Genomic DNA, 10,091 nt, shown 5'->3' on the forward strand with positions numbered 1-10,091 from the left:
GGGGCAACGCACCGTTTATGTGCTATTTCATGTTATCTTTTTCCGTTATTCGTTTCACTTTCGATCCCAATCACGGAGCCCAAAAATTCACTCGGCATATATTAGGGGTGTGATTTAGTTTTGAGGGTTTTTTGCTCAAAAACGCATGTATTTAAATATGATAATGAATGAATACCTTAATCCAAATATTTTCCTTCGTTTTCTATAACTTTTTCCCATCTTTCTGGCAAGAGATGGATTCCACCACGAGAAAATGACTCTTCTTTTCAGTTGATCCATTCGTCGACGAATTTTCGCACTTCTTCCAAATTATCAAAGTGTGAATCCTCTAAAGCGTGTTGCATCCACCGGAACAAATAATAATCGCATGGAGCAATGTCCGGAGAGTACGCGGGGTGCGGTAAGACTTGCCATTCAAGCTCTAATGGTGTTTCTTTCACTGATAACGCAACGTGAGGTCGAGCCTTGTCACGAAGAAGAATCACTTTCCGTCGTTTACTCGCAATTGGTGGTCGTTTTTGGTCGAATGCTTGCTTCAACTTGTACAATTGGTGTCGATAACGATCAGCCGTGACAGTCTCGTGCGGATTTAACAGCTCATAGTACACTATCCCACCAAATACAGAGCATTACTTTTGAACCGTCAATATTGCGTCTCGGAGTGAATGTTGATGGTTCGCCTGGATCCACCCATGATTTTCTGCGTTTCGGATTATCAAAATAGATCCACTTTTCATCCCCAGTAACAATCCGAGACAAAAGACTCTTCTTTTTTTGCCTGGCGATCAACGAAATGGTTCGCAATGGCACTTTCCGATAATTCATGTCGAACCCATTTCCCTTCTTTCTGAATTTTTCCCATTTCATGTAAATGTTTCGTAACTGTTGTACGATCAACATTTAAGCTCTGGCAAGTTCTGAAGTGGATCGTGTTGGATTTTCGTGCAATAATGCTTGCAAATCTGCATTTTTAAGCTTTCTTGGTTGTCCCGAGCGTTCTTTGTCCTTCACATCAGTATCACCACTTTTAAAGCGTCTAAGCTAGTATTCACACGTCTTAATTGATGGGGCAGAATCACCATAAGTTTCCACAAGAATTCTATAACCGTCAGCCGCAGTTTTCTTTTGATTAAAAAACAAAAGCAACGCATGTCGAAAATGCTGTTTCGGAAGCTCCATTTTTACGATGATATTAGGGGTGTGATTTAGTTTTGAGGGTTTTTTTGCTCAAAAACGCATGTATTTAAATATGATAATGAATGAATACCTTAATCCAAATATTTTCCTTCGTTTTCTATAACTTTTTCCCATCTTTCTGGCAAGAGATGGATTCCACCACGAGAAAATCACTCTTCTTTTCAGTTGATCCATTCGTCGACGAATTTTCGCACTTCTTCCAAATTATGACAGTGTGTATCCTCTAAAGCGTGTTGCATCGACCGGAACAAATAATAATCGCATGGAGCAATGTCCGGAGAATACGCGGGGCGCGGTAAGACTTGCCATTCAAGCTCTAATGGTGTTTGTTTCACTGATAACGCAACGTGAGGTCGAGCCTTGTCACGAAGAAGAATCACTTTCCGTCGTTTACTCGCAATTGGTGGTCGTTTTTGGTCCAATGCTTGCTTCAACTTGTACAATTGGTGTCGATAACGATCAGCCGTGACAGTCTCGTGCGGATTTAACAGCTCATAGTACACTATCCCACCAAATACAGAGCATTACTTTTGAACCGTCAATATTGCGTCTCGGAGTGGATGTTGATGGTTCGCCTGGATCCACCCATGATTTTCTGCGTTTCGGATTATCAAAATAGATCCACTTTTCATCCCCAGTAACAATCCGAGACAAAAGACTCTTCTTTTTTTGCCTGGCGATCAACGAAATGGTTCGCAATGGCACTTTCCGATAATTCATGTCGAACCCATTTCCCTTCTTTCTGAATTTTTCCCATTTCATGTAAATGTTTCGTAACTGTTGTACGATCAACATTTAAGCTCTGGCAAGTTCTGAAGTGGATCGTGTTGGATTTTCGTGCAATAATGCTTGGAAATCTGCATTTTTAAGCTTTCTTGGTTGTCCCGAGCGTTCTTTGTCCTTCACATCAGTATCACCACTTTTAAAGCGTCTAAACCAGTATTCACACGTCTTAATTGATGGGGCAGAATCGCCATAAGTTTCCACAAGAATTCTATAACCGTCAGCCGCAGTTTTCTTTTGATTAAAAAACAAAAGCAACGCATGTCGAAAATGCTGTTTCGGAAGCTCCATTTTTACGATGATATTAGGGGTGTGATTTAGTTTTGAGGGTTTTTTTGCTCAAAAACGCATGTATTTAAATATGATAATGAATGAATACCTTAATCCAAATATTTTCCTTCGTTTTCTATAACTTTTTCCCATCTTTCTGGCAAGAGATGGATTCCACCACGAGAAAATGACTCTTCTTTTCAGTTGATCCATTCGTCGACGAATTTTCGCACTTCTTCCAAATTATCAAAGTGTGAATCCTCTAAAGCGTGTTGCATCCACCGGAACAAATAATAATCGCATGGAGCAATGTCCGGAGAATACGCGGGGCGCGGTAAGACTTGCCATTCAAGCTCTAATGGTGTTTGTTTCACTGATAACGCAACGTGAGGTCGAGCCTTGTCACGAAGAAGAATCACTTTCCGTCGTTTACTCGCAATTGGTGGTCGTTTTTGGTCCAATGCTTGCTTCAACTTGTACAATTGGTGTCGATAACGATCAGCCGTGACAGTCTCGTGCGGATTTAACAGCTCATAGTACACTATCCCACCAAATACAGAGCATTACTTTTGAACCGTCAATATTGCGTCTCGGAGTGGATGTTGATGGTTCGCCTGGATCCACCCATGATTTTCTGCGTTTCGGATTATCAAAATAGATCCACTTTTCATCCCCAGTAACAATCCGAGACAAAAGACTCTTCTTTTTTTGCCTGGCGATCAACGAAATGGTTCGCAATGGCACTTTCCGATAATTCATGTCGAACCCATTTCCCTTCTTTCTGAATTTTTCCCATTTCATGTAAATGTTTCGTAACTGTTGTACGATCAACATTTAAGCTCTGGCAAGTTCTGAAGTGGATCGTGTTGGATTTTCGTGCAATAATGCTTGCAAATCTGCATTTTTAAGCTTTCTTGGTTGTCCCGAGCGTTCTTTGTCCTTCACATCAGTATCACCACTTTTAAAGCGTCTAAGCCAGTATTCACACGTCTTAATTGATGGGGCAGAATCGCCATAAGAGTCTACAAGAATTCTATAACCGTCAGCCGCAGTTTTCTTTTGATTAAAAAACAAAAGCAACGCATGTCGAAAATGCTGTTTCGGAAGCTCCATTTTTACGATGATACAAACACGACTGTTATCGCATCTATTGCTACAATGCTACTAAATGTCATGGATAATGTCAACACTGTAAGAAAGAACAGTTATCGGAAACAGCTATTGGAACAAACTGACACTACAGCCATCTGTTGCAAAACCCTCAAAACTAAATCACACTCCTAATACATAGATAGAACAATCAAAATTTCAGAATCGTGCAGAGTCAAAAAAATGCTAAATTTATCCGCGAAAATTTCTCATCCTGTGAGAAATTCCAATTTTTTATTATATTGTACGTTGATGCATGTATGGTTGGATTCGTGGTCATATTCTTGCAGGAAACACTGCGTTGCGAAGAAGCCGGGGCCGCACATCTGGCGCAATGTTGCGCACGATGTTTCGCATGTACGTACATCTTTCGCGCACGTATTCTTCGAAGTTTCCGCCGTAACAGTGGCTATCTATTGTAGCTCACTGTTCATTCCATACTCCGACGCTCGTGAAACTTTTACTCTCGCTTCGCATCTCATTTCATTCAGCGTTCAATCGCCCGATTCATTTCCCCTCGCGAGCGGCGAATTAGGATGAAATAGAAATTAACCTGGCGTGTTACCTATTATAGAGACCGGCGAGCGCGCGCGCACGCGTGCGTGATCGTGCGAAAAGAGAGTTCGCTTTTAATTAATTATCCGAAAGTCGGAAACCGGCGAGAAAACTGCATTATCTGGGAACGACGACGAGCGCGACTCGGGTGATTAAGAATGCGCAGCAAAGGGAAACCGTCGTCGATGCAGCGGCAAATCCGCGCCAGATATTTGGGTTAATGGCTCTTTCCACCGTATCTTCCTCCTTTCTTCCGTTGCATAGCGACGATCTTAACTAGCTTTTACTACCAGCGACATCGGGAGGGAGGTCAGGGACGCTGCCGCATTTATTATTTTCTTGCGCGTAGGATTGTGCATCAGCGAAACGCACCTGTTGCGGCATGTCATTCATGATTGTGGCTGGGAATGAAGCACACGTGCAAAAATGTCGATAAAATTAAGTAAGCAGAATTAGAAGATGCCGATATTTTGCTCTCGAGTTCTCCTAATTTTTCCAGTCATAAAAGGAGGGATTATAAAAAAAACAAAAAACAGAAAAGTCTTGTTTCAGAAAAACACTTCTTTGTCGTGTTCGTTTATATCTATTGTCTCTTGTTCTTTTGCAAAATAGAGTAAAGGAAATATCAGAACAAGAAGAGAGATAAGAGTTTTGTTATCCGAGAGTTATGTATTAGATCGTTACGGAGAGCTGAATCGCTTGAACGCGCAACAGAAGAGATCGAGGCTCGGAGATTTGTAGAGCAGAGAGGATCTCGATTTTTTTAGAATTTTCCTTAATTTCACGTGCATTCACTCCCGTTCGCGAGAACCGTTAGCCGTACGGCCAACTTCCTACACCAGCTTATTATTAGCTGCGCCCTATGCGAGGTGCATCGAGAACCGGCGATTATTAAAACCCGACCGAACGTGTTATTACATTTCGATGCTGATCGATCCGCGCCGTCAAGTACGCCTCTTACGCGAGTAATTAACTGCACAGACGAGTTTTAAACTTTGCTACGTACAACGTATTATATTCGCGTGCGTCATCATAGTATTCCGGCGGCTGCAAGTCTCTCTTTCCCTCTTTCTCGCAAGAAACAAATGAACGGGTGCCCGACTTTTATACGAGCGTATCAAAAATGCATGTGTGCGGTCGGAGCGGCATTGCGGAACTTCCGCCCGGTGCTCTATGTGCATGTGCCACTTTTGCGTGGGGAGAAACGTTTATGGAAAATTATAACGCTTGCACAAACCCGGCATGCACATTCTAGGGAAGTGAATTCTCCTTCCTTCGCCATTCCTTCGAATAATGATTAATGTCACGATACAGGTATCTCACATAAGAATGCGGCGAGCGAGATGCTCCTTGGAGGATATTCGGTGGGCTCACAAGGAAAGGTTTTTAGGTGTTACACTCGGATTTCAAACATTTTTTGCATGCAGGTAGGGAGGTCCCCAAATAGAAGAAAAATTATAAAAGTAGCGGCCCAAATGCATATTTGCGCGCTACGTGCGCAATTTTCGATGTTAGGTTAGTTACTCAAAAATGCTATTTCCAGTCGAATTCTTTACATTTTTTATTTCACCTAACGCACAGCGCTTTAAAAAGAAATCAAAACCAAAATTAAAACTGAAAGAATTAAAACCCTCCCTTGACCAGATCTTTTATGTCCTCGTTATGGATTCTGATCAAATCTATTTAAAGTCGCATACAATAAATCACGCAGAAAGAGCAGACTACGATTTGCGCAATGTACAATTATTCCAAATTGTGTGCATTGGCAGTTGCAGTACAAAATTAAAAAAGTTACGATGCAAATACCATTTTTGCGCAATGGGCCTTTTATACGCACTGTGCTCGCGCGGCACGAGATTACATTAGACGCTCGTATTTTCTAAACACGCACAAGTATACACACGCACACAGAAGCACATACGCGCACACACACACAAAAGTATTCAAAGCAATATAAATGTGCATTAGGTGAAATGAAAAATGTAAAGAATTCGATTGGAAATAGCAGTTTTGAGTAATCAACCTAACATCGAAAATTGCGCACGTAGCGCGCAAATATGCATTTGGGCCGCTACTTTTATTTTTTTTCTTCTATTTGGGGACCTCCCTACCTGCATGCAAAAAATGTTTGAAATCCGAGTGTAACACCTAAAAACCTTCCCTTGTCAGACAGACACGCTTCGGTGAATAATTTAATATCCTTATATCCTCCCAAGAGCGCCTCTACCGCCCTTGACACCGGAGTTTCGCCGCGTGAGCACGGACAATATCTGCCTTGAACTCTTCCTCTCGCAGTACTGTCTGGCAGAGACACGTGTTACAGATTTCGTCTGATCATTCTTAAAGCGTTCATTCAGCAAAGCGCACAGCCAGGAGGGACGGAACTCGCGGATCTGCTCGCAAGAGCGTATTTCAGTTCATTGAGCGAGACGGTATGATTCATTGAAACTCTGATGCGTGAAAATATTTTGATGGAAATTGTGTTTCTCAGTGCGGATTTGAAGCGAAGTTTACGCACTTTGTTTTCGTGGACTTTCTTATTATCGTTATCTTTGTATCTGAAAATTTTACGAGTCTTCCTACGACACACGTTGACTTTAATAGAGCTCATTTTCAACGCAGGGTAACGAGTACCGGTTTATGTAGGTAGTAGAGTTGTCTACTTTCGCGCTAATTTACAGCAATATGAGCTGAAGGCAGCTAGGTAGTGTATTGCCATATACTTGACTTTCATTAAAGTTTATAGTATAATTTGTCGATCAACAGAAAGCATATAATATATATAGAAAAATATACACTCTGTGTGTGACGTATTCAAAAATCTACCCACATAACATTTTGCAAGTATTTTGCTAAGAATTTGCTCAGAAATGTTGCAAACAAAATGGCAACAAGGTGAGTCCTCATTTGTTTCAATATTGGTAGCAAAGAAACACGAAAACAGCAACTTTACAGCACCTCTGGGGCAACAGTTGCGGTGAAAAATATATAATTATGGCATTATGTCAACAAAAGTGTGGCAAAAGTTAATTTCTGTCATTATTATAGCAACATGACAGCAATAATTGCCAGCAAATAGATTGCACTACTTTGCTTTAGCAAAAAATGTTATCTGGGTATTGCAAAGTATCAATACAACTTTGAATCAGAAATCAGAAAATCATTTCTTTCATCAGTTTCAGAATTGTCACGCATACCTCTGCTAGGGACATGCGTTTCACCGTGACGCATTGCGTTCAATTGATCCGTCCATTATCAATTTCGACACGCCAATTGCTTCATAGCCATTCATAATAACCCGGCACACAGGGCATCGTTGCGTCAACGACGGGGGTCTCCCGCACGCGCGCTGTGATAATCTGCGCGGAAATAATTCCGCGCCGCGGAGATTCTCCAGCATCTCTCAGACTACGTATTGTGGCTGCTTTATAATTCTAATGGCGACGCTTTTAACGCTGACCCACTTCGCTTCCTGTTTTCCGCGCGAGTGTCGAGCACCCTGCCAGCGTGCACCTGTACCGAGTTTAATTACTAGGAACATCCTGGGAATCTTCCTCGCCGTCGCGGTAAAAGAGTAGCGGAAGGAATCAACAACGGTGCGGGGTACTCACGGTCAACCTTCTCCGTCGATCGTGTGGACAGATTTCGCGATACAAAAGGTTGTAGTACCGTATATAAAACGCGCTCGTGAGAGATTATTAAAACGCGACGCCTCGTATGACGGTACACACTGTCTGGGAGACAACTTCGTTGTGATCTCAACTTCCTGTTTTGCCATTTCAAGGCACAGAGATGTACCTCAAAGAAGAACAGAAGTTCAAGGAAGAAATCTGAAAGAAAAAAGAATAAAGAACAAAATTGGTTGTTTTCACAAACTACGAGGAAGGTAGCGCTCGGGAAGCGCTCAGAATGGCAATCCGCGAATCAAATCTGCTCGAAACGAACAAAGCCCTACGTGCTTCGAGAGCTGGATCCGGTCGGATCTCAACCGGCTCGCAAGCAAGACGACGAGAAACGATATTAGTGCGATATTAAGCGCGATGCCAAAGTCCGTCACGGACGCTGACCGGGGCGACGTGATTCGAGCACACGGCCATAGGAAGTAGGATGGTCGCCGGAAGTTCTCCCCCGAAACATATGGTGGGGCTCCGTCCGTAAAGACACGTACTCGTTCGCGCTCTCCCATTTCCTGCGGCTCGCCGGCGAAAAGAGTATGGCAGCAGTTTGCGAGCGACGGCCGGCACTTGTGCACGTCGCGGTCGCGAGCTTGCGAGCCGCCAGCTCGCGCTAGACAGCCCTCGTTACTATATCGTGATAAACCTTCAACCGGATTACCGGGGTGCAGCCCGGTGTAACTTGCACGCCGGCACGCTGAGAGCTCGGCGCGATGCCGTGCAGCCAGCTCGTCGCGCGCGGACCTGTATTGTGCATAGTGTTGCATAATTACGTAATTTCTTGTTGGAATATCATGCAATTATCATGATTTCGTAGAATCATGCGGACAGTTATATCCTGTCGTTGTCACGGTGTCACGCGGGGAAGCAACTGATTTGCACAGCCCACGCGGAATTCGGAGTCCGCTCGAGATCAGGGGGACAATGACGACCGCGAATGTGTCCAAGCACGATCCTTACGCTGCACAGCGGGGAATTTTCGCTGAAACGTGGCCATAAATCGAGGAATCATCAGATTTGCACGAAACTTGGTAGACTTGTGTTTTCGAGGTTGCTGATCACGAATCCAATATGTAAATTTGCAAAAACAAAAAGGCGGTCTTAATATAGTGTAGCGAACCATGAAATACTCGTCAATATCGATATCAATGAATGTTTGGGGTTGCCGATTACGAATCAGATTCGAGAATGTCTGGAAAAATAATGTTAGACTTAATAATGGTGCAGGGTAGAGTTTATTTTTATAAGTTTAAAAAAAATAAAAACAAAAAAATACAAAATGTTTTATACAAAAATTTCATGGTACAAATGTCTCTATTTAATGACGCCAATAAAAATTTTTTATGTAAACAATTTATGTAAACAATTATTTTTCAAAACTTTTATTAACTTCATTAAATACGGGCGTTTTTACCATGAAACTTTTGTATAAAACAGTTTTTGATATTTCGAATACTTTTCGAGATATATCGAGAAAAGTAATAAGGTGGTTGTAATAACCTTATAACAAGAGTAGCAGATAGTAGCAGCTAATTATTGTGAATTTTAGTTGCTAATAGTATAGACTACAAGATGAAAAAGAAAAGAACGCGGGATCTAGCGGGATCTGCAACTAAAGTCTACACGAAGTAAATATTAATTTAGGAAAATATCAACTTTGTCGGACTATCGTTACGTGTCGTAAAACAAACACAAGCGTTATTTAAAAAATGTAAATAAGAAAAATCTTCTACAATCCTCCAGGAAGAGCATCCATTTTGCAGAACTTGATTATCACTTTTATTTACAAAGTTATTAACACTCAAAGTTCAATGAAAATATTCACGCAATGCGTGAGGAACGTGCGTCGCCCATAAAGGCCTACTTCCAACTGGCATACCTGCTCGACTTAAAATAGTAGGGGACTAAGGGCAACGGGATTCTATCCAGGGAACAGTCCTTTATCGATTCTCAAGGACAGTAGACCCTAACTCGGCGCTTCGTTTTTCGATTTTTGACCAGCTTTTTGACAAAATTCCCCACTGTGCGCTGGAGCGCACGCGGACGCGATTTTGACGAGAGCTGGGAAGCTTCTTTTCCCGTGATACCATGGTTACGCGCGGCGGAACAAAAGAACAGCGCGGCGGGCGGGGGACACACGGCGAAGGTAGGAAAGTGATACGGATATCTCTTCTTTTCCCCGACTCCGCGGTGCACCGTCAGGGAAGCGCACGCGTTTCACCTGTGCCGATCCACAGGAAACCATACATGCACATCCTCTCAGTCGCGTGTTTACATTGAGTGCAGCGTGATGACTGCGCTAATGCAGCAGAAACGTGTAACGTTCTTCCGTAATAGGGATCGGCCTACCTATGGTATCGCTTCTTTCTAATGTTCATGTTGGCCGCGTCGATTCTTGCAAATTGTTCCCCGTCAAGTTACGTAGTTAACGCGTCGTCGAGAATGATCGGATAAAAGATTTAC

This window comes from Ooceraea biroi, chromosome 14 (assembly GCF_003672135.1).
Source record: "Ooceraea biroi isolate clonal line C1 chromosome 14, Obir_v5.4, whole genome shotgun sequence".
Classification (NCBI taxonomy): domain Eukaryota; kingdom Metazoa; phylum Arthropoda; class Insecta; order Hymenoptera; family Formicidae; genus Ooceraea; species Ooceraea biroi.